Source organism: Nomascus leucogenys, chromosome 23 (genome assembly GCF_006542625.1).
Source record: "Nomascus leucogenys isolate Asia chromosome 23, Asia_NLE_v1, whole genome shotgun sequence".
NCBI classification, from domain to species: Eukaryota; Metazoa; Chordata; class Mammalia; order Primates; family Hylobatidae; genus Nomascus; species Nomascus leucogenys.
Window position 1 is genome coordinate 7,937,066 of NC_044403.1, and position 24,582 is coordinate 7,961,647.

Consider the following 24,582-nt stretch of genomic DNA (forward strand, 5'->3'; position numbering starts at 1 on the left):
ATTCTAATTTTCTTTCATAGTCAGTCACCCAAACAACAAACACAGAATTAATTACATAATAAATGCTCAATTAAGGAGATGTTACAACTCAGTAGACGGAGAAATTCTCTCTGGATCAGATTTCCAGATATTCATTGAATTTAGCTTTGATAAGATGTGCTACAATAAAATTTTTTAAAGGAAACTTTGGGACCGGGCGCAGTGGCTCACGCCAGTAACCCTAACACTTTGAGAGGCTAAGGAGGGCCAATTGTTTGAACCTAGGAGTTCGAGACCAGCCTGGGAAAAATAGCGAAACCCCATTTCTACAAGAAAGTTTTACGAGAAAAGGTAGGTATAATATACTAATATAAAGGTAGAAATTTGTAAAACTACAAGGGGTTATCATAAATGCAGTTCTTATTCTGAATTGTGTGTCCAAATCACCCATGTTTCTCTTTTTAAATGCCTATGACTTAGACCTTCCTCAGGAAATTATAATTCAGGAAGAGGGTTGGCATACAGCACCTGTATGTACTTTTTAAAGTATGTACTTTTAGGCTGGGCACGGTGGCTCATGCCTGTAATCCAAGCACTTTGGGAGGCTGAGGCAGGTGGATCACTTGAGGTCAAGAGTTCGAGACCAGCCTGGCCAACAGGGTAAAATTCTGTCTCTACTTAAAAAAATACAAAAATTAGCCGGCCATGGTGTCGTGTGCCTGTAATCCCAGCTACTCAGGAGGCTGAGGCTGGAGAATCACTTGAACCCAGGAGGCGGAGGTGGTAGTGAGCACAGATTGCACCACTTCACTTCAGCCTGGGTGACAGAGAGACTCCATCACAAAAAAAAAAAAAAAAAAGTATGCACTTTTAAAAGACTCCACATATTTAAAACCCTCTACATATTTTTCAGTACTGTTCAAAGATGCCATAGATTATTTTGCTGCATGACTAGGATTGCAAGCCACTGGAGGGGAGGGAAGGAAAAGAAAGGGAAGGGAGGGGAAGGGGAAGGGGAAGGGAGAAAGGGATCCAGATACCAAACTAATGCACCTGAAATGAGCCTGGTCCTTCACCTTTGTCATTAAAAAAGTTGAATTTTTACTTACTAAAACTATAGTTGCTCAAAACATTTTCTTTGGAAAATTTCATCAATGATGATTTAAAAGCCATCCAAAATAATATCATTCTTACTACTTAATGCTCGTGTAAACTTAGTCTGTTATTTTTATTTTTAAAAAAGATTAATCACCAACCTAGGACAGAAATTTAGAGTCAGAGGTAATCACTCCATCCCTCATCTTCTGTTTTCCATTCCCCATAGTGAAGGCTCAGTTCACCTCTGTGGAATGACTGAGTGACTGACTGAATGAGTGACTAACTATTCCAGTGAGGCTCACATCAGCTGTTTCACTAACCCATGGTCTTACTACGAGTAGATGACAGTGCTGGACTCAAATCCAGGAGAGCCCACTCCCAGTACTAAACTCTTCTGATCCTGACACGTGATTTACTCACCTCTAAACAACTGTCAATTATTCCAAAGCCTAAAGCCATCCTTCAAGAATACTATTGGCTCCCATATAGACGATTCAAAATAATGTGTCACACAGAGTTTAAAAGCAATGCTAAAAAAAATAACTAACAAAAATACATGGAGAAATAGCAAGACTGCATGAGCGGAAGGTCTTCCAAAGCAACTATCAATACTTTGAAAAGGACAACATTTATTTCTACATATACGTTTCCATTTCTTAAAAGGCAATCTTTGACCTTCTGTTTTTAAGTTGCACAGTGCTATCCTCCACTCACAGGTGTTCTAATGACAGGCATCAATGTGCCGCGTTTAGTTTACTGGTTTCTGTCAGGTGATTTATCTCACTAGACAAGCTCAGCTAGGATTATTCTACAAAGCCAAAAAAAGAAAAGAAAGAAAAAGAAAAAAGTGCCTAAACTTTGATTCATAATTGGTGTCTGTTTTCACAGTCATGTGTTTTTAGATAACATTGCCTACAGAACTGCCTTTTGTAGACTGATCTATAGCACCAAGAGAAATTGTGGGTTTAGAATGAGTTCCTACCACGCTCCCCCTTTTTAAGCCACCACTGAGAAAACAACTATAATATTACATGTTCTTAAAAATAAGACAGTGGAAAACAGCTACCATTGTTGACCAATCTCCCTTCAACCATCAGAAAGTTAACTGATTTTGTTCCTAAATAATAATTTTGTTTTACAGTAGTATTTTTGTTGTTCAAGGAGAAGAAAATGCAGAATTCTGATAAAGAGAGAAGTGGATCAAATGACAGTTTTTCCAACTATACTGAATAACTTTATTCAGAACAGCTTCTTTGAACAAAAAAAAATGAGTAGTAAACTTTAAAGGTAAGGAAAAAGATTTCCAGAGAGATTGCAGTTTATCTACTGATACGACCTCAGTGAGAAAGAAAGTAGATCTCCTTATATACACAGCACAAAAGTAAAACTTGTTTGAGATTCCATGCAGTCTAAGGGCATCATTCTACTTTCTTTCCAGCCTGCTTCTTGTCCTCTAACACTGTGTTCCCTGGAGCACAACTGAACTGGGGAGAACTGGAGTGGCCAGCCCAGTGAATCTCCTGGACAGACTGGCAGACAGTAGGAATTGTTGCCTGCTTGGAAATTTTTTATTCTTCCTTTCCAGAGCTATCACCTCTCTGAATACCCCTCCACTTTTTTGCTCTCCTCCATATGCTCTATTTATGTAAATAACATTTGATAGATGCTTTAGCTTGGAGCTTCAACATTCTTGAGTCCCTAGCTACGCAGAAGATGCTGTGATTCTACAGAAGATGAAAAGGCAAATATCTGATTTCTTGCTCATTCCTCTCAAAAGATCTCAAGTACTGTTCAAGTTTTTGTGTATCTTAAACTTCAGCATATATCTCTTGACTAAAAAACTGCTTAGTTACTTAACAGTGAACTTTAAAGCTAAATTTTAAGATTAGGGAAAAATATGCTATGTGCTCAGAAAGCACAGGGGACAGTTAAGGGGGAGAAATCGAGTTTATTAAATGCCGTGGTTGGTTTATATTTTGTGACATGAGATTGTGTATGTAATTTTGCATGATGGTGGGGCTTTTTGGAGTGGTGTGGGAGGTGAAGGGCAAGTCCCTTCCCTTGTCACCTCAGACTACGTTCTGCAAGCACCTAATGTCTCAAGGTGTCAGGACACTCTGTTCATCGTGACAAGAAAAAAAATCTCACTGCTGCTATGAGTACGATCGTGTGAATGAATATTCAGCACCTCCAGCTCAGATTTGCGGTTAATGATCTAGATCTTGAATTTGCAAGGTCCAATTGTGCAGCCTCCTTCTTTCATGCTGCCTTTCTCCTTAGCAGTTTCATTATTCGTTCACACCTCCAGGAGAAGTAGAGACGGAAGATGAAACATAAATTCATCAACTTTTTTCAATTCCATCCTTAGTCCTGCTGGTTCTCTGGTTCCGAGATGGGTTGTGGAAGAGCAAGAAGTGCTTGGAGGAACAGTCCTCTGCAGTGCCATGAGCAAACGACACAGAGCACATTCTCAAGCCAGGGCAAACCGTATTCTGTTCACACAAAAAGACAGCAGGCTAAGCAAATATTTCACTATGGCACTGCAAAAAAACAAGAAAAAAAAAAAAAAAAAAAATATCCTAACTAAACAAAAAGCCAATCATTTGAGCGTTTCAATTACCAAGTGATGTGCATCATCAGAGATACTGCAACACCGTATGTGTATGTGTGAGGGTTGTAGAGAAACTACTCAGTTGTGTCTGTTGCCTCTTCAAGAGGTAGCCTGAAACTAAGAGAAACATGAAATTGTGTTTGTTTCATTTTAATTACTTTCAGGAAGTCCACTGGCATCATTCTGTAGGGCCTCTTAGGAGGCACTTGGAACTAATGCAGGACAGTAAAATCGAGATTTCTGAGGCTGTATGGGGTACAGATGTGAAAAACCGAAAACACATCCATGCAGAGCTTTGGTTTCCTGGTGGTGGTTTAAGGAATACAAGTCCCCTAAGCAAAATTGTGAAGTTAAAGAAGTTGCTCTTGATACAGACCCACCTTGCTCTTGAATTCTCCTCTGCCCTGATGGTACCGTGGCCCCTACTCCCCCTTCAGAGTGCCTGGCTTCTGTCCCCAGCAAAACAGGAGACGGCAAATCCATCAGTTTGAGTGAGATCCAGTCATCCAGTCTGCAGGTGACAAGCTCAGTCTCATTGCTCAAAGTATAAAAGCACCAGCCTCTCGGCTTGGCCCTGCTGGCCCCTCCACCCTCACCTTCTCCTGTCAAGCCACACTAGGATCCTTTCATTCCTCAAGCACTGCTCTCCTTCTTGCTGTCAGGCCTTTGAACACACAGTTCTTTGTGCCTGAGATGCTCTTCTCCCCTCTTCCCCTCCCAGTGTTCTTCCACACAGCCTTTGTAGTTTCCTCCAGGAAGCCTACCTTGATTGACTCACAGCCTAGGTCAGCTCTGCTCCTCCAGCCCTTTCCCAGGGCTTCAACTTTGCTTCTCCTTTGCAAGTCTTCTTGTCATTGTCCATCCTTCATGGGATATTATGTTCCCTCCTACACTGTAAGCTGTGGGGCTCTGAGCTCTGTTTATTGCTGTACCCCCAGCACAGACTGGCCCATGGTGAATGCCAAATGACTACTCTATAAGTGAATGATTTAATGAATTAATCTAGTCTAGATATCTACAGTAACATCGTATCTCAAGAGAATATAATATCTTTAAACTCCTCAGGAAGCTTTCAGGTTTTTATCCTAGACCAGCTGCTCTTGCTGGGGGAACAGACCGGGGCCAGAGTTGCTGAAGACCCATTTAGAAGATGCTGTGACCACAAGGGCATATCCAAGCTTCTTGTGTCTGTGCTGCTGAGGCACGTGTCTGCACCTGAGCCAGACCCACTTTGTTCCTTTTTGCTCTCCTATGTCCCTAACCCCTCCCATATCTCTGCCCCCCAAATTTCAACTGATGAATTCTGAATTCATTCTTACTGTGTTCATATATTTGCTTTTGTTCCCCACCCCTCTCTACTTTAGCTGAATTTCATCCTCTATCCAGGCAGATATTATACAACCAGTCATCTACAGCCCTTCTTAATTTACCTTATTCTGTGCTTCAGATTTCCATCCCTATAATGATCTAGCACTTATATATTTATTTTACTAAGCATGAAGGGCTTACACACACACACACACACACACACACACACATTTAGTCCTTATAATAACACTATGAGATGGGTAGTATTATAATCTCCATTCAACAGATGAGGAAACCAAAGCACGCAGAGAAGTTAAGTAACTTACCCAAGGTTACCTGATGAAGCCAAGTCTGAACAACATGGTCTGGCTTCAGAGTCTATGCTTTTCAATGCTACACTCTGTTGCTTCTCAGTTATTAGGGATGTGAATCATGGTTGCCCTAGTCACATTGCTTTCTTGAAGAATTCTCACTCTAGTGCCTACTAAGTGAGCATCAAAACACATGACCTTGTATTTTGTGGCCTCAAGTAATTGGGTAACTGGTGAATACCTAACCCAGGTGACCTGACCCATAGGCCAGTCAGTGAGCTTAGACTTGGGGGCCTTACTCAAATGACAATTTGGACCATTCATATAGAATATATGGAATTGGAAATGAACAACTAGGGCTGTCGTTGGTGGACGTTAGAGATGAGCAGTCATGCTACACGTGAGATACAGAACTGGAGGGTGCCATGCAGGGTCCTGTGCACAATGAGTGTGTAAAGAGCCGGCTGGCACAGAAGAGCAGAGCACCTCATCAGATGCAGATGTCAGACAGATCATATGACACTTAGGATCTCCAGACTAGCTCCAGCTGCTGATTTTTCTAGTTCCCAGTTTCTAGGATTTCTGTTCCTTGCATTCAAAGGATTCATGAGTAGAACCTATTGCCTCAAGACTTCTGGTCCTCAAAGGCTTCCACGGCCCTTCACAGTAAGTACAAGAGGAGGCAAAAACAAGGAGCTCCTTGATGGGAGGGGAAGCTACAGGTGGGGCAGAATGGGTCTGAGTCATGTGTGATGCCTGGGGAACTTCCGCCACTTTCACAGTTCCTCTCCCAGAATGACCCTGACTTACTGAACACTGGGCAGCGTGACTGTTCAAGGTTACACCTCTATGCACTGGGGATGCAGACAAAGGTGTCTAGGGGTCCAAGATTTATCTGAGTGTCTAGAGCCATGTAGCAACCAGCCCCATGTCCCAGGGTTTCATGAGCCTAGGCTGGAATAACACAACACTTAAAAGTGAAATTCTAGTATTCAGTAATCCTCAGAGATTCACTGAGACAGGTGGGAATAATAATATAATAGTAGCCTTAAAATAGTGTTTTATGTCTCACAAATCCCTTTTAATTAAATCATCTCATTGGATCCTCACCACAACCCTATACCCATTCGATCATTCAGGTTTGCTCATTTTGTATTCTGAACTTTTTTTCTTTCTATCTCCCTCTCTTCTCGTGTTGTTATTACCTTAAGAATAAAGTCCAACAAGGAAAACCCTGCAAAGTCCCACTAAAAAATTTGGACTTTATTCTTAAGGTAATAAAAAGCTATGGCAAATATTTGAGCAGGAAAGTAATGTGTTTGGATTTATATTTTGAAAATATCACTTGGCAACAGTGTGAATAATGGACTGATGGAGGAAGAGAACGGAGGCAGGTACATCAAGAGGCAGGTGGCACGATGGTGGCTTGAAAGGGGGGTAGAGTTGGGAATGAGAGAAGAAAGAAAACTGTGCCCAAGTATCTATTTGACTTCAGCAACTGGGGGAGACGATGTTTCCGTGTTAGAGGACAAAGTCGCTACTTCCAAAGAATATCTAAAACATGCAAATCTCAACTATTTTTGGAAGAGTATTTTTAATTGGTACAAACACTTGAGAAGAGCAGAAATAAGGGAGAAGATTTTTGATAAAGAAGTTAGTGAGTAGAGCTGTGCAGTGACACTCAGCCTCCCACTGACTGCAGAAAAGGCATAAGCAAGTCTAGGGTGCTTGCTGGCTTTAACACACAGTGTTTGAACATCTTTATTTAGAGTTTGTCTTAATTCCAGAAGTAAATTTAGCAGAATTTTGATACCACTTTAAGGATTTAGAGGGCCTTGTAAAAGGTGTAGGGCCATCTCTCATAGTCTCCCCTTTCATTACTACTGAATGTGACTCACATAATCAAATATTCTATGGCAATCTAATGATTGTGAGTCTTCTATCTATAAAAGGTTGAAATATAGAGAGGCTGAATAAATTATTTCATTAGAATAATTCAGGCTAAAATATCTACATGAAGAGAGACAGACAGAAACCAAGAGAGCTAAAAGAAATACTACATTTGAAATATTTTTTGCAATTTAAGAAACTCAGAATAGGCCAGGCACTGCGGCTCACGCCTGTAATCCCAGCACTTTAGGAGGCCAAGGTGGGCAGATCGCTCGAGGTCAGGGGTTCGAGACCAGCCTGGTCAACGTGGCAAAACCCTGTCTCTGCTAAAATTACAAAAATTAGCCAGGCGTGGTGGTATATGTCTGTAATATTGGCTACATGGGAGGCTGAGGCAGGAGAATCACTTGCACCTTGGAGGCAGAGGTTGCAGTGAGCCGAGATCATGCTACTGCACTCCAGCCTGGGTGACAGAGCAAAACTCTGCCTCAAAAAAAAAAACAAAAAACTTCAAAATAAATTTTTTATACTCAGAATTGAATTTGCTTTTTAAGCCCATTAAAATTACAGTTTTTGTAATTTTTTTATTCTTAACAAGTAAGCTCTGTGAATTTCATAGAATTGTATTTCCCATTATAGATTCATATCTCACAGTTGAAGTGAACTGCTTTTTTCAAATGTTGGTTTATTGAGCTAAAATTTTGGCATCACCTCAGCTTTTCTGTATAGCTCTCTAAAACAAACAGATTCCTGAATATGCTAATTACAAATATGACTATTATCATTGTTTAAAACATAAAAATTCTCATAAAAATCACAAAAAAATAAAATTAGCTACATGGCAAGAGAATGAAATGGTGAGCTATAGACTGGGAGAAAACATTTACAAATCACATATTGATAAAGAACTTGTGTCCAGAATATATAAAGAACTCTCCAACTCAGTAATCAGAACACAAATAATCCAATAAAAAATGGAAAAGATTTGGACAGACACTTCACAAGAGAAGATACATGGCAAATAAACACCTGAGAAAATGTTCAGTATCATTGGTCATTAGGAAAATGCAAATTAAATCACAATAAGGTGTCACTTCATAGGTATGAGAATAGCTAAAATTGAAGACTGGGCATTTCAAGTGTTGATGAGGATGTAGAGAAACTGCAGTTGTCACACGCTGCTGATAGGCATACAAAATGCTACACCCACTTTGGAAAAGAGTTTGGTAATTTCTTAAAAAGTTAAAGACATCTATCATATGACCTCGCCCAGGATAAGTAAAAGCCTGCACCCACAAATGAAGATTTGTAGGCAAATGTTCATAGCAACTTTATTTGTAATATCCCTAACATGGAAACAAACCCATGGCTGGATTGCAAAATAATCATTCTGAGGGAAAGAAGCCAGACCAAAAAAAAAAAAAAAAATACATCTAGTGATTCCATTTGTATAAAATCCTAGAAAATGTGAACTAATCTATAGAGGCTGAAAGTAGACCAATGGTTTCTAGAAATGGTAGGGGGAGGCTGGGCACAGTGGTTCATGCCTGTAATCCCAGCAGTTTGGGAGGTCGAAGCGGGTGGATCACCTGAGGTCAGGAGTTCGAGACCAGCCTGGCCAACACGGTGAAACCCCGTCTCTACTAAAAATACAAAAATGAGCTGGGTGTGGTGGCATGCACCTGTAGTCCTAGCTATTTGGGAGGGTGAGGCAGGAGAATCAGTTGAACCTGGGAGGCAGAGGTTGCAGTGAGCTGGGATTTTGCCACTGCACTCCAGCATGGGCAATAGAGTGAGATTCTGTCAAAGAAAGGAAGGAAGGAAGGAAGGAAGGAAGGAAGGAAGGAAGGAAGGAAGGAAGGAAGGGTGGGTAGCGGGATGGGGAAGGAGGTAGGGATTACTAAGGGACACAAGAAAATTTTAGAAGGTGATGGGAAAACTTACCAAACTGTACACTTTAAATATGTGCAGTGTATTACATGACAATCATACCTCAATAAAGCTGTTAATGAGAAAAATAGGTGGAAGTGGTCAGTATTTGCAGTTTAAGTGGAGCTTGAAGCATGACCAATATTTAACCAAGATAGTCTTTGGAGATCAGGGGTGTATAAGATAGTGATGATGCCTTGAAAGTGTGAGTTTGACCTTCAAATAGTGCCTAACATTTCTCACGGCTACCGCAAAGAAGTTTCCTGATTTATTTTTCACATTTACTGGGTTTAAGCAGGGTGTATTTATCTTCTTGGTGACTGATGAAACCCTGGCCATTTCCTCCCTGGGATGCTTTTAGCCAGGCAAGCTTGCCTTCCATGTCACGGGATGGTTCACTTAAAAAATTTATAAACTCAATATAGAAATCTCATGTATCACATATTTCTTTGAGTTTTAGAGATGGCTGCAAATGAATTTTTCCTTGTCTAATAGTCTAATAGTATTGTTTAAATAAATCTTCACTGCTTCATTCATCCTTGAAGACACTATTTAAGTTTAATCATCCACATAAGCCACAGTCGATGTAATAAACAAAAAGAAATAAGAAAAATGGTAAGGGCAATATATTTTAATGCATAGGGATTTAGTTTCCAAACTCCTTGAAATATAAAATCTGAAGATACAATGGCTTGTCAATCAATGATTAAAATAGCTTTCTAAGAGAAATACCACAGGCTTCTTATAAAAGATAATGATTGAACATATGTATTTGCCTACCTTCCTTCGTAAGACCCTATAGAAATGGTCATAAAGTAGTAAAACAGGAAGGGGAAAAAAGAAGAAACCTATAAGAGTAAGGAGAAAGCAAAGAAGATATCAGCATATGAAAGAGATCAGCAAATATCTGGACACTGGAAAAAGAAAAAGAGTGTGTTAGCAGAAGAGGCCTTGGATATCCCCAAAAAGAAAGGCTCCAGAGTAGGGGTGCGCCAGAGTTCCCAGGAGAGGCTGAATCTGTAGTTACAGAGGGCAAAGTTCAAAGGTGGACCTGAAACCTGGGGACTTCATTAAAGATCTATTTAGAGAACAGTTGCACCCACCACCACTACTTCCACTCTTACATTCAGAACAACACCCTTACAGGCCACCCTGACATTTGTCCCCACGCTCTTTTCTAAAGAAAGGAAACACACGGACACTCCTAGAATGGCAGTTCACACCCTAGAGTAAAGTTTTCCAGTTCTGGAAGTGGGAAATCACCCAGAAGCCCATCAGCCATTATATCCTGTCCCTGTGTCTAAGTACAAATAGGCAGTGAAGGATCACGAAATGTATAAATCAAATCAACAGCACAAAACAGAAGGATCAAAACGAACAGCCCTCAAAGGGAATGGGGAGAATTCAGCAAACAGAAGAGAGCTAGTTAAAAAATTTTCTTTACTATCCTCGGGGCTGTTGATGAAGATATCGTATCTATAAAATAAAAATTGGGAGCTAATCAACATAGGAGATTGGAACAATAGATAGATGATTCATGGGGAAAGATAGACAGACAGGGAGAAAGAGAGAGAGATCTGTAAAGAAAGTGGATTCTAATCGCGCCACTGCATTCCAGCCTGGAGACAGAGCAAGACTCCGTTTCAAAATAAATAAATAAATAAATAAAAGAGAGAGAAAGTGGATTCCATGTAACAGAATGATTAAAAACAAGCGTTTTTGAGGATATTCTGAAAACACATTTGTATTTTACGCTGGAAACCCTCTCCAAGTGGCACAAAGATTAATCTTGGCATAGAGCCAATAGAGAAGAACATGCAGGCCACATTATTTATAATGTCACAGCAATGCAAATGCCATTTATCGAAAATTACTTTATTTCTATTAAAAATCATAGATTAGCATCTAATAAGAGATAATATAATACAAATGAGTTATATCCTCATCTTTCGCATCAGGGACTTGTTAGACACAGTCTAAAAATGCTCATCAAGAAATAGAGAAATGAGCCTATTATGCAGAGTTGTGATGGTAACTACCTAAGGAACTGAAAACAGCAGTGGGCAAGGGTGGATATTTACCTCCAGGGAGCGGGAGTGATGGGGTAAAGGCTAGGAGACTTTTCCACAAAAAGTCCTTCTGGAATATTCAACATTTTTACCATGTGCTTGAATTATTTTCATACACATTTAAAAAATTCTAAGGTGAATGTAGTATACTTTACGCTGAATAAGCGGAATCTATTACCCATCAAATATTATGTCCATTCGAGAGGCTGAGGCAGGAGGATTGTTTGAAGCCAGGAGTTCAATACCAGCCTGAGCAACAACAGTGAGATCCCCATCTCAAAAAACAGTAATAAAGTAGTTTTTTCCAATTCTGTGAAGAAAGTCATTGGTAGCTTGATGGGGATGGCATTGAATCTATAAATTACCTTGGGCAGTATGGCCATTTTCACGATATTGATTCTTCCTACCCATGAGCATGGAATCTTCTTCCATTTGTTTGTATCCTCTTTTATTTCATTGAGCAGTGGTTTGTAGTTCTCCTTGAAGAGGTCCTTTACATCCCTTGTAAGTTGGATTCCTAGGTATTTTATTCTCTTTGAAGCAATTGTGAATGGGAGTTCACTCATGATTTGGCTCTCTGTTTGTCTGTTATTGGTGTACAAGAATGCTTGTGATTTTTGTACATTGATTTTGTATCCTGAGACTTTGCTGAAGTTGCTAATCAGCTTAAGGAGATTTTGGGCTGAGGCAATGGGGTTTTCTAGATATACAATCATGTCATCTGCAAACAGGGACAATTTGACTTCCTCTTTTCCTAATTGAATACCCTTTATTTCCTTCTCCTGCCTGATTGCTCTGGCCAGAACTTCTAGCACTATGTTGAATAGGAGCGGTGAGAGAGGGCATCCCTGTCTTGTGCCAGTTTTCAGAGGGAATGCTTCCAGTTTTTGCCCATTCAGTATGATATTGGCTGTGGGTTTGTCGTAGATAGCTCTTATTATTTTGAGATACGTCCCATCAATACCTAATTTATTGAGAGTTTTTAGCATGAAGGGTTGTTGAATTTTGTCGAAGGCCTTTTCTGCATCTATTGAGATAATCATGTGGTTTTTGTCTTTGGTTCTGTTTATATGCTGGATTACATTTATTGATTTGCGTATGTTGAACCAGCCTTGCATCCCAGGGATGAAGCCCACTTGATCATGGTGGATAAGCTTTTTGATGTGCTGCTGGATTCGGTTTGCCAGTATTTTATTGAGGATTTTTGCATCAATGTTTAAAGTTCATATGGAACCAAAAAAGAGCCCTCATCGCCAAGTCAATCCTAAGCCAAAAGAACAAAGCTGGAGGCATCACCCTACCTGACTTCAAACTATACTACAAGGCTACAGTAACCAAAACAGCATGGTACTGGTACCACAACAGAGACATAGATCAATGGAACAGAACAGAGCCCTCAGAAATGATGCCGCATATCTACAACTATCTGATCTTTGACAAACGTGTCAAAAACAAGAAATGGGGAAAGGATTCCCTATTTAATAAATGGTGCTGGGAAAACTGGCTAGCCATAGGTAGAAAGCTGAAACTGGATCCCTTCCTTACACCTTATACAAAAATTAATTCAAGATGGATTAAAGACTTAAATGTTAGACCTAAAACCATTAAAATCCTACAAGAAAACCTAGGCAATACCATTCAGGACATAGGCATGGACAAGGACTTCATGTCTAAAACACCAAAAGCAATGGCAACAAAAGCCAAAATTGACAAATGGGATCTCATTAAACTAAAGAGCTTCTGCACAGCAAAAGAAACTACCACCAGAGTGAACAGGCAACCTACAGAATGGGAGAAAATTTTTGCAACCTACTCATCTGACAAAGGGCTAATATCCAGAATCTACAATGAACTCAAACATATTTACAAGAAAAAAACAAACAACCCCATCAAAAAGTGGGCAAAGCACATGAACAGACACTTCTCAAAAGAAGACATTTATGCAGCCAAAAAACACATGAAAAAATGCTCATCATCACTGGCCATCAGAGAAATGCAAATCAAAACCACAGTGAGATACCATCTCACACCAGTTAGAATGGCCATCATTAAAAAAGCAGGAAACAACAGGTGCTGGAGAGGATGTGGAGAAATAGGAACACTTTTACACTGTTGGTGGGACTGTAAACTAGTTCAACCATTGTGGAAGTCAGTGTGGCGATTCCTCAGGGATCTAGAACTAGAAATACCATTTGACCCAGCCATCCCATTACTGGGTATATACCCAAAGGACTATAAATCATGCTGCTATAAAGACACATGCACACGTATGTTTATTGCGGCACTATTCACAATAGCAAAGAGTTGGAACCAACCCAAATGTCCAACAACGATAGACTGGATTAAGAAAATGTGGCACATATACACCATGGAATACTATGCAGCCATATAAAAGGATGAGTTCATATCCTTTGTAGGGACATGGACGAAACTGGAAAACATCATTCTCAGTAAACTATCGCAAGGACAAAAAAACCAAACACCACATGTTCTCACTCATAGGTGGGAATTGAACAATGAGAACTCATGGACACAGGAAGGGGAACATCACACTCCGGGGACTGTTGTGGAGTTGGGGGAGGGGGGAGGGACAGCATTAGGAGATGTACCTAATGCTGAATGACGAGTTAATGGGTGCAGGAAATCAACGTGGCACATGGATACATATGTAACAAACCTGCACATTGTGCACATGTACCCTAAAACCTAAAGTATAATAAAAAAAAAAAAGAAAAAAAAAGTAATAAAAATAAAATGAAATTATAAGAGACTCTCATGAACGGGGTGACTTTGCACACATTATTGCATATGGTCTACACCTAGGAGGCAGGTAGGTGCTACTATCCTCTCACTGCTACCAGTGAGAAAATTAAGGTTGGCGTGTTTAGATGGCTTCCCCTACATCACAGAGGCGACAAGTGGTAGAGGTGAAGCCTTGGCTGGAGTCTTCTGATGCCAATTCCAGGATTCCTTCCTCTATTCCAGCAGTCCCAAAAAGTTAGGTTTTAGGAACTCTTTATGCTTTTAAGAATTACTAAGGAGCTCAAAGATATTTTGTTTATGTGAATTATATCTATTGATACTTATTGTATTAAAAATTAAAACTGAGATCTTTTAAAATATTTATTAATTCATTTAAAAACAAAATTATAAACCCACATAAATACCTTGATGAAAAATATAGTTCTTTGACAAAAAAAATAGTGAAAACAGGGGCATTATTTTAAATATTTGTAAATCTCTAGATTCATTAGAAGATAGCTAGATTCTCATAAACCCCTTCAGTATTCATTGTGTTTAGTAGAAGATATCAAGCAATCTCTGGAAAAATTCCACTGTACACATTAAAAAGCGCAAACAATTTTTACTATTATTAAGAATACAGTTTTGCCTTTGTAAACCCCCTAGAAGGGTCTCAGGGACCTCCAGGGGTCACCAAACCGTTGTTTGAGAATGGCTGTTTAATAGGACAGCTGCCTGATAAAGTTTGAAGTAACTAGAAATTAATAAACCAAAACTATTAGGAAAATGTCAGCAGTGTTATGGCTATCACAATGGCAAATTCAAAAATGTATACACACACACATTTATTTATATACATACTCATTTATTGAGTAACCCACCTCTGCTCCTGATTTGACCTTACTTTCTAGGCCTAAACTCAGGCTAAAAGTGACCTCTGTATTCTAGAGGACATGAAGGAGAGCCCACATCATCATCCCGAAATAGCAGAGGAAGGCAAAGAACCATGTTAGAGGGAAGGGTTTGAATCTCATCACTATCACTTACTAACTATATGATTTTTGACCAATTTACTTAATCTCTCTAAGTCTCAGTTTTCTCATTCGTAAAATGAGGATAAAAACAATCCCTATTTGTAGAGTTACTATGATGGTGAAATGTGATAATTTATATAAAGTAATTATAATTACATACAATGTTTGACAAATGATGAGCACTTACATTTATTATTACTTGTATTATTGAATGGGCAAAGCTGTTCCTCTCAATCTCCCCCATTCAACTGCTAAGCAGGGTTATAGATGGGGAGAGAAATACCTAACTGGGAAGAATAACTTGCTCAGTAAGTATTTATTCAATGAATTCCAAAACACAAAATATCAGATCCTGAATTAAAGCAAATTTCCTCTAGCTTACTTAGAATTAGCAAATCACAGACCACAGGGAAAAATTAGAGTAATGACAATAGATGATTAAAGAACAAGAGGTGAAGCATATAATTCAAGGATGTTTGTATAGATTTTCTTTATAATGCTTTGTTACTTGAAAGGATTTCAATAGTGGCAATCAATCCAATTGTTTGGATCTCAGAAAATAAATGAAGACTCTTAAAATAGCACTATATTATGAAGTCTGCTTTAATATCATTGGAGGAAGATGGTCCATTAAGGGCTTAGGACAGTTCTTACTTAGAGCCATGGGAATTAATGCCATAGATCTGAAGACAAGTTTCTTAGTTCCGCTTTATTCTAGATCTAGAGTTACACTGAGAAACAGAATAATTTATTGTAGTCAATCCTCATTTAATTCCTAATTTTAACTTTGTATAGTACCAAGAGTATTCATTTACATTGTGTACAAAGAAATGCAGCTTTTTAATTTCAGTATAGCTTTTCAGATTTCCTCATGAGTCCCTGCATTGTTGAGAATTGGGGGAGTGCAGGGAGGCCAGTGGGTTATATTTTGTTTAATCTACAGAGGTTAGTCCTGTCCAATCCTTTGTACTGTCTCTTCAGATGATTTTTGCTTGAATCCTTGGTGCTCAGAAGTCACCTCTCTACAAGTTCTCTCTACACCTCTGGAACCCCTCAATAGGGAATTTGTGTCTTTAAGGTCAAATCGGTGGTAGGAGGAACAAGTTGCTCAAAGGCTAGAGCGTTTTCTAGGGTCCACAGCCTGCTCTGTAACCCTCAGAAAAGGAAGGCATGAGTCCAATGTCCTTCTGCTTCCACATAACTACCTAAATATTTCTAAAACCTTACTTGCTGAATTTTCAAACTTACATAGGAAAGAGGGGTGAGAACTTTGATATTTGACCTCCTCAAACTCCTTGTCTTCCTTTCCTTGGATCAGAAGGGCCAGGCTTAGACTTCCTCCTTCCTCTATGTCATATCCTCTTCTCTCCTTCATTAGCCACCCCCATAGCCTGGCTGTCCTAAAAGGAAGAGCTATCCTCTCTGCACTAAGGAAAAAAAAAAAATATATATATATATATATATATATACACACACACACACACATATATATACACATATACATATATATATATATACGTACATATATATATATATATATATATATATATATATATGATTTGAATCCTCCTAGCTTAGTCTTGGTAGCTAATGGTAAAGAGATTTAGAAAACTCTTTCTCAGCAAAATCTGGCTTACATGACTGTTGTCTGTTTGAAAATCCTATTTTGATATCAGAGGCTAAATACTAAGCCTCCTATCCCTTTGTATTCCTTCTATAATGTTCCTAAATCTTCTCAAGGCAAATGAGTGCTTCTGGAAAAATAAAGAAAATATAACAGAGACAATCTCATTAGGATATTTCAAAAATATCCCCCATTATGAGTGGCTGTCATTACTCCAAATTCAGGCAATTTGTATGGACAACACTAATTTGCATATTAACTGAGAGCCTTCCAACTGCTTTTGAAAGAGTGAAGCAAAGACAGAACAAAAAAAAGTTAGTAGAAAGCAGAATCAATTCTTTGGGAGTTTCAAAACTAAAGAAATAAAGAAATACTCACTGAATACAGGAATGCTTTTCAAGCACTCCCCCAGAATTCCAGTCAGCTAGCTAGATACTTGATGTTGGATGACCATCATTACCTTAAGTTTTTTTTTCAAAATGAGGCCCATAATCTTTCTTTAAAAAAATAAAAAAAATCACTAGCATTATTTCTTTACCTTGTAATCTTGTTAATAGTACCACATTTCTCCCAGCATAACAATCATCTTCAACTCAATTTCATTCAAAGCACATTGGCTACAAACATGGTAGGTACCACATTAACCATTGTGGCATGTCAAGGGCACAGACTTTGCCCCCAGGGAATGTCTAATAATGCCCTCCATCTAACCAATCACTAAGTCATATGGATTTTTCCTTTGAAATGTGTCTCGTGTTTTCCTCTTGGCCCTCTTTTCTGCTGTCACCATCTCATATCTGAATCACAACCGTGGTGACATTATGGCCATCCCCTCCACGAAACCTTCCTGCTGCCCAGAATGCAACAATGTCTTCCATTATTTTTTGACTCCACTATTGTTGGTGCTCAATAAGTACTTATTAGATTTAATCAAGTTCTTCAATCCCCACGGTTGTCTCTGAACAGCCTAACTGTATCCAGAAGTGAGAGGATGTCTGTAAAGTCAATGCAACTTTATTCGTACGGAGCAACAGTTGATGCTTGCATGCTTGCCCCGTCCCCCATCCCCAACCGGGGGTCATCCCTGCCTCGCAACCTCCGAACACTGGGCGGGGTGGATTGCCCATTGGATCATTTTGGCATTTTTAAAACTTCTTTTTCTCATCTTTCCTTGGATGCCCTATGTGCATAACAATTTCTTAGTGCCCTTCCCTTTAGTGTCTGTGCCAATCACATATGTAATCTTACAAATATGTTGCCCTTGTTATTCCTTTTTTTTGTTTTGTTTTGTTTTGTTTTTGAGACAGGGTCTCACTCTGTTGTCCAGGCTGGGGTGCAGTGGTGCAATCATGGCTCACTGCAGACTCAACCTCCCTGGCTCAAGTGATCCTCCCACCTCAGCCTCTCGAGTAGGTGGGACTGCAAGCTTGTGCTATCACATCCTGCTAATTTTGTATTTTCTGTAGAGATGGGGTTTCACCACATTGCCCAGGCTGGTCTCAAACTACTAGACTCAAGCTGTCCTCCCACCTCAGCCTCCCAAAATGCTGGGATTACGGTTGTGAGCCACCATGCCCAGCTGCCCTTGTTATTAATCTCATCCTTCTATGTCTTAAAATATTCAAAAGCAAGGTAAGTGAGTGGCAAATAAAAGTGGTACTTTTATTTTAAAGACTGCAATGTAATGTAACAGATGGCATTTTTCTGACTGGGGAGGAACAGGGTGTTCAGTTTCTAGGCTCTAGAACCAATTCTACTTCAGAAAAACTCCCACTTCAACCTTGCTCAGGTGTGAGTTACTAAGTCACATGAAGGACATGGAATACCATTTAAATCTCTTCAGAGAGAGAGAGAGTTGCAGCCTACTCAGATGGTAAACTGATGGTAAATAAGCTTGTTTATATTTATTAAATGGAGGGAAAGTTTTTCACGCCTGCTGTCTCCCTGAGTTGGTGGGGGAAGAAAGCAGGAGAGATTGTAAAGGGAAGCCTGCTCTTCCCTTTCATAAAGATAAATGTTGTAAAGGAGGAGACAGAAATTGCTAGAGCAGAACAAGCTGCTATCCTCAGTGTCAGGGACCCTCTGCAAACCCCAGCAGACAGTTTCAGTCTTATAGAGAGCTGCTTATTGTCCTTTTATACACTCTGCTGCTTTTTCCAATCTTTGTCCATAAGGTTTTTAATATGTAGGTAGCATAAACATCATAGAGGGAAAAAAATAAAATTCAGATAAAAAACAACAAAATATATGACTTTTAAGCAATCACTATAAACACTTTCTAGGTTTTTTTAAAAAAATCTCACGTATGTGGTGTATGCCTCAATAATATTCTAGTTCTCAATAAATGTTTGTTGGATAACTGAATTAATTGACTAATTAAAGGCTATCATCGTACAGTTACACAGGTTGGTACTCTGATTTATTTTTCCACTTTAATTAACATACCTATTTTATTTTTCAATATTGGTAGATAGTTATTGCCCTCAGTTTTATTGGTTTTGAAAAGCTCCATTAAGTGGATATTCCAAAATTGATTCAATAAGATCTATATACTTGGAAAATCTTTAATGTTTTTCTAATTCTTCCATAATAGATAACACTACATTGACACTCTTTCTCCATATTGCTTATTCCACAGTTCATGAGCCACTTCCTTTGGATAGATTCTCAAGATCAAGATCAGAGATCAGCAAAGTTTTCCTATAAAGGGGCAGAGAGTAAATACTTTTGGCTTTGCAGGCTATATGGTCTCTGTCTCAGTTACTCAGCTCTACTGATGGATTATGAAAGCAGCCACAAACAGTATATAAATGAACAGGCATGTCTATGTTCAAATAAAACTTGGTATATGTGCAATGAAATTTGAATTTGTTTAGTTTCCAATGTGTCATGAAATGTAATTCGTTTTCATTTTATTTCAACCATTTAAAAAAGGAAAAACCACTCTTAGAGATGTAAAAATAGGCAACAGGGCAGACGCCTGCAGTTTGCTGACCCCTACTCTGGGTCAAAGGTCATGAGCAGTCTATGGCTCTCAATGTACAATGTACAATCAGCCAGCTTTTTAGCTGGTAATTTTGACGGTTCCTTTCAACCACATCTCTTGGTTGCTACATTTCCGAGTTCAGGCATTTATATAGTGTTTTGATTACTAGACCACATATTAAGGGACTATGCAAAAGAACTACCCTTGCTGTTACCTTTGGCCAGTAACCATATTCTTTTATTATTATTATTATACTTTAAGTTCTGAGATACATGTGCAGAACGTGCAGGTTTGTTACATAGGCATACACGTGCCACGGTGGTTTGCTACACTCATCAACCGTCATCTACATTAGGTATTTCTCCTAATGCTCTCCCTCCCCTAGCCCCCCAACCCCTGACAGGCCCCAGTGTGTGATGTTCCCCTCCCTGTGTCCATATGTTCTCATTGTTCAACTCCCACTTAGGAGTGAGAACATGCGGTGTTTGCAGTAACCATATTCTTAAAATCAATTTAGAGTGACAGGGCTGTACAAGAGGTGATCTGGTACAACCCTCTGTCGTGGCCATCTGAAGCAAGAGCCTAGTTAAAAGCTGTTAAGAAGGGGCTCTCCAGAATTTCTTCATCTAACCTTAGTCTATCCCAGTCAAACACATTTCATTCTAATTCTTCATTTGAGCCTGAGAACAACTGGCCAGCTGCCACCTTCAAACACAAAGACGATTATTAAGTTAATCCCTCTGCATTTGTTTCTCTATCCTAGGTTGATAATGATGAACAAAAATTACTTCCTTTTGTGGACTGTAAAACTAAAGTATAAAAGTGCCTTATCTCTGATTGGATGGTGACTAGAGAAAAGGAAAACTAACTCAAAATTTCATGTTCCCTCCCCCTAGCGCTACCCGTCACAATCATAAATTAATATTTGTTAAGCATCTATTGGTTGCATGCCACTGTGTGAGGCACAATAGCAATCAGTCCCACTCATTACTCAACATTTTTCATATTTTTTCAATGTATTAAATTGTATCCTGGATGATGAAATTGCTCCAGGCCATAAGTGCAAAATCGAAAATATTCAATTAGGACACACAGAACAAAGCAGCAGCAGTTAAAACACGGTGCATAAAAATATCAGCTTCCCACCTACCAATCTTAAAATCTGGAAGGCTTAGATTTTACCAGAAGTTCTGATGGCCAGAGGACTTGAACCGGGAAGGACAGTGAACTCCTTATAAAGAGGAAAATACTTTCCCCAGTTCTGTATAGATCGAATTTGAGACCCGAGCCTTGCAGGTGGCTCATATCATCTGCCAGAGTTTTTCTAAATTATTTCTTAATTTTAAGGTATGAAAAAGGTATACTTCCTGTGCTTATTCCATCTAGAAGTTCAGAAATTTTCAATTAAAAATACTAGTTCAAAAATTCTTTTTTATATCCCACCCCCTATGCTCTAAGCATTCTTTAAATGAGATGTTTGTATAAACCAAACAATATACTATATACAAAGAAAATAGTCATTTCTCTTTATGGGACTGTCCTACAAGTTAAGGCCAATGTTATTCATGGCTGAGAGTCATTAATGGGTAGAGCAGAAATCAGTCTGAAGAGGAGGATTGAGAGGAGGTTTACTTGTCATTATCTTTATAGACATGGGTTCAGTAAATGTGTGACTGGTTCTAATCACATGAGGCTGTTAATACTGCAGAGAAAAGAGGTAAATTCAAAATAGCTTTGACAAGGTTTTTTAACGGTTTTACAAAAACAGGGTAAAATTTAATAGCTACAAATATAAAATGGTATAACTAGAAGGAAAAGAAAAGTCAACCAAGAATACAAATGCAATATAGAAAAGGGCTGGCTTATATTTGACAATGAAGTAAATAAATCAATAATAAGAGTGTCACTGGAATATAAGCCAATATGAATTTAGGATATTTTGTTGTCTGTCATCACGTCATAGGTTTATTTGTTTAGAGAGTCTGGCTCTGTCGCCTAGGCTGGAATACAGTGACGTGATCATAGCTCACTGCAGCCTAGAACACATGGCCTCAAGCAATCCTTTCACCTCGCCTTCCAAAGTGCTGGGATTATGTCATAGGTTTAGATGTATGAAAGTCATTCTGTGTTAGACCCAAACAGCATGGTGCTGAAACAGACTAAGAATCACCTGGTGAGATTCGTTAAAACAAAGACTCTAGCACCCAACACTGTAAATATGACATAATAAGTTCTTGGGAAGGATCCTGAGAATCCATTTTAAACAAGCTTGCACCATGATTCATATGCAGGTTGGTCTCTGAAACATGCTTTGAGAAACACTGCTCTCAAGAATGATCAATTCTTTTTAGTCACTCTGTCTGAAGTTCAGGTGATTATCAGTGGTATGTGATGCTGCTATGACTTTCAGTTGAGTGATCTGCTTACAGGGCTTTGCACAGACCTGAGATTTAAGATTAACTACATTAATGTGCAGGCCATCTACATCTGAGTTTTATTTCTTTATTAAGATAAACACTCAAATGATATATACTATGATGGAACATTCCTCTGTCCTCTAAGCTTCTTGAGAGCAGGGACTGCTTTTGTTCACCTTGGTGGCCTTAGTGTTTAGCACAGAGGAGTTCACTAATAATTTAAATTTGTTGAATACTAGACATAATGTTATTGATTTTTAATCCAAATTATATAAGAGATAACATGTCAGTATTTAAAGAATTATAAACCCATGGTTTGAATGTCTTTATCTCCTCCAAAATTCATGTTGAAACTTAATTTCCTCTAAAATTCAGGTGTTGCCAATGTGATAGTATTAAGAGGTGGGGCCTTTAAGAGGTGAATAAGCCATGACAGCTGCTCCCTCTTAATGAGATTAATGCCCTTTTAAAGGAAGCTTCAGGATGCATTCAGGTATCTAACTATCTTACTCTTTCTGTTCTCACTTGCCCTTTTGCATTCTACCACGTGACGACACAGCAAGAAGGCCCTCAGAAGATGCTGGCACCTTGATCTTGGACTTCCCAGCCTCCAGAACTGTGAGAAATAAATTTCTATTCTTTATAAATTACCCAATCTTAGGTATCCTGTTAGAGCAGCACAAACAGACTAAAATAAATGGAAAATGTTTACTCACTTATTCTTGTGCTAGACAGTCACCCAGTTTTACCTGTTCTGGTTCTGAGGCTTCAGAGACATTTCAGATTACCTTAACAATTGATTACTACTTATTATAGAGAAGGTATTAATTGCCTTCTTAAGACAAACATTGTGTCTTGCTTCCCACAGCACATTTAACTTGTAGTCCATTCAGGTCTAAACCTTCCCTCTTTCAAGAAAGGACTGCTTTCAGTTCTTCACGTTGTGAGCTGTGGCCATATTTGCATGCAAAGTTCTGAGGTCTCAAACCCCGTGCTTTCTTGTTTTCTTCATTAGCAGACACACACACACACACACACAGACACACACACACACACACACACACACACACACATCTTGAAGCATACTGTGTTTGAATCTGCCTAATCCTCTTCTAACTTCTCGTCAGGTCTAGTTAAACATCCTTCTACCAATTCATCAACGTAATTTGGGTATTACTCTATATTTATATAATTTTTCAGGCAACATAATAACTTATCTTCCCAAGCTTTCAGATTGTTTTGAAGTTGTATATTAATGGGATTTCTCCTTCTGTCATGAAAATTTTACTCCTCTAACCAAAGAAAACTCTTTAAACCAAGTTATATTATGGTTTCCTTATAAAGGCAATCCTTGCTCACCACTTTACATTTGAGCTTAGTAAATTGTTTCATTCACTAAATTGTTGTAGTACACATTTGCATGCCATGTTTTGAAGTTTACTCACTAAAGTTATAGGTTTCAAAATAAAAAGTATGTCCCTGGTGAAAGTTAATGATATTGGAGCGGTTTCATTGATAGACCAAAATGCTGAAGGTTAGCTTTACTTTCCTCAGCTCCATGAAGGGCTTCTGGGAAAGAGATCTCTAGTAACCAGTTATCCATGTCTAGACAGAATAAATAAGGGCTTAAGTTAAAGCAGGAGAGCCACAAATTTATCAGCAGAAGGAGCTCATGTTATTAACAGTCTACTGAGGATAAGAATAGCAAATGTGTCAGAAAGTTTGGACCTTCATTGACCTAAAAGAAAGATTGGCTCAGGGGCTGTCTTGAAGCCCTGTTGAGCTGGATGAATTATAAAAAGAAAAATGTTTAACTGCACAGGTGAATCTGGTAATAATTTTTCTCAAGTTAAAACAAAAAAGGAGTTTTGATATTATTTGCATATAAAATGATCAAATTCGATAGCAACAAGTACCCAAAGAATAAATGAGGAGTTGACCAAATGGACTGGCCAGTGATATGTTTCACAGATGAATGATAAAGGTTTGGATGACAAAATATGCACCAAAAACATTCATTTATTCACTTCTTCATTCAATAATATGGACTAGGTACCTCTTAAGTGCCAGATGCTATTCTAGACCACTGGTCCCCAACCCCCGGGCCATGGACTGGTTCCCATCCACAGCCAGTTAGGAACTGGGCTGCACAGCACGGGGTGAGCGGCTGGTGAGTGAGCATTACCGCCTGAGCTCCCACTTCTGTCAAATCGGTGGTGGCATTAGATTCTCATAGGACCATGAACCCTATTGTGAACTGCGCATGCGAGGAATCCAGGTTGTGCTCTTTATGAAAATCTAACTAATACCTCATGATGTGAGTTGGAACAGTTTCATCCCAAAACCATCCCCCACACCATGTCTGTGGAAAAATTGTCTTCCATGAAACTGGTCCCTGGTGCCAAAAAGATTGGGGAACCACTGTTCTAGGCACTTGAGCAAAAGAGAGACCCCGACCTTGTGTAGTTTACATTTAATTTGGGGATGCTAACAATAAATAATAAATGTAATAAATAAGTAAATCATAAAGTATGTTAAGAAATGATAAGCGATGAGGAAGAAGGAAAAAAGTAGAGCCAATTAA

At 38.9% G+C, this 24,582-nt stretch overlaps 1 long non-coding RNA gene across 1 annotated transcript in view; it reads right to left on the reverse strand.

Annotated features, from left to right (window-relative positions):
* Positions 1-2,282: 2,282 nt before the first annotated feature.
* Positions 2,283-24,582, reverse strand: part of LOC115832876 — a 48,680-nt gene continuing 26,380 nt past the window's right edge. The window contains exon 2 of the long non-coding RNA XR_004028253.1: positions 2,283-3,569. This is a non-coding gene — a long non-coding RNA (uncharacterized LOC115832876). The remainder of the gene's footprint in view (positions 3,570-24,582) is intronic.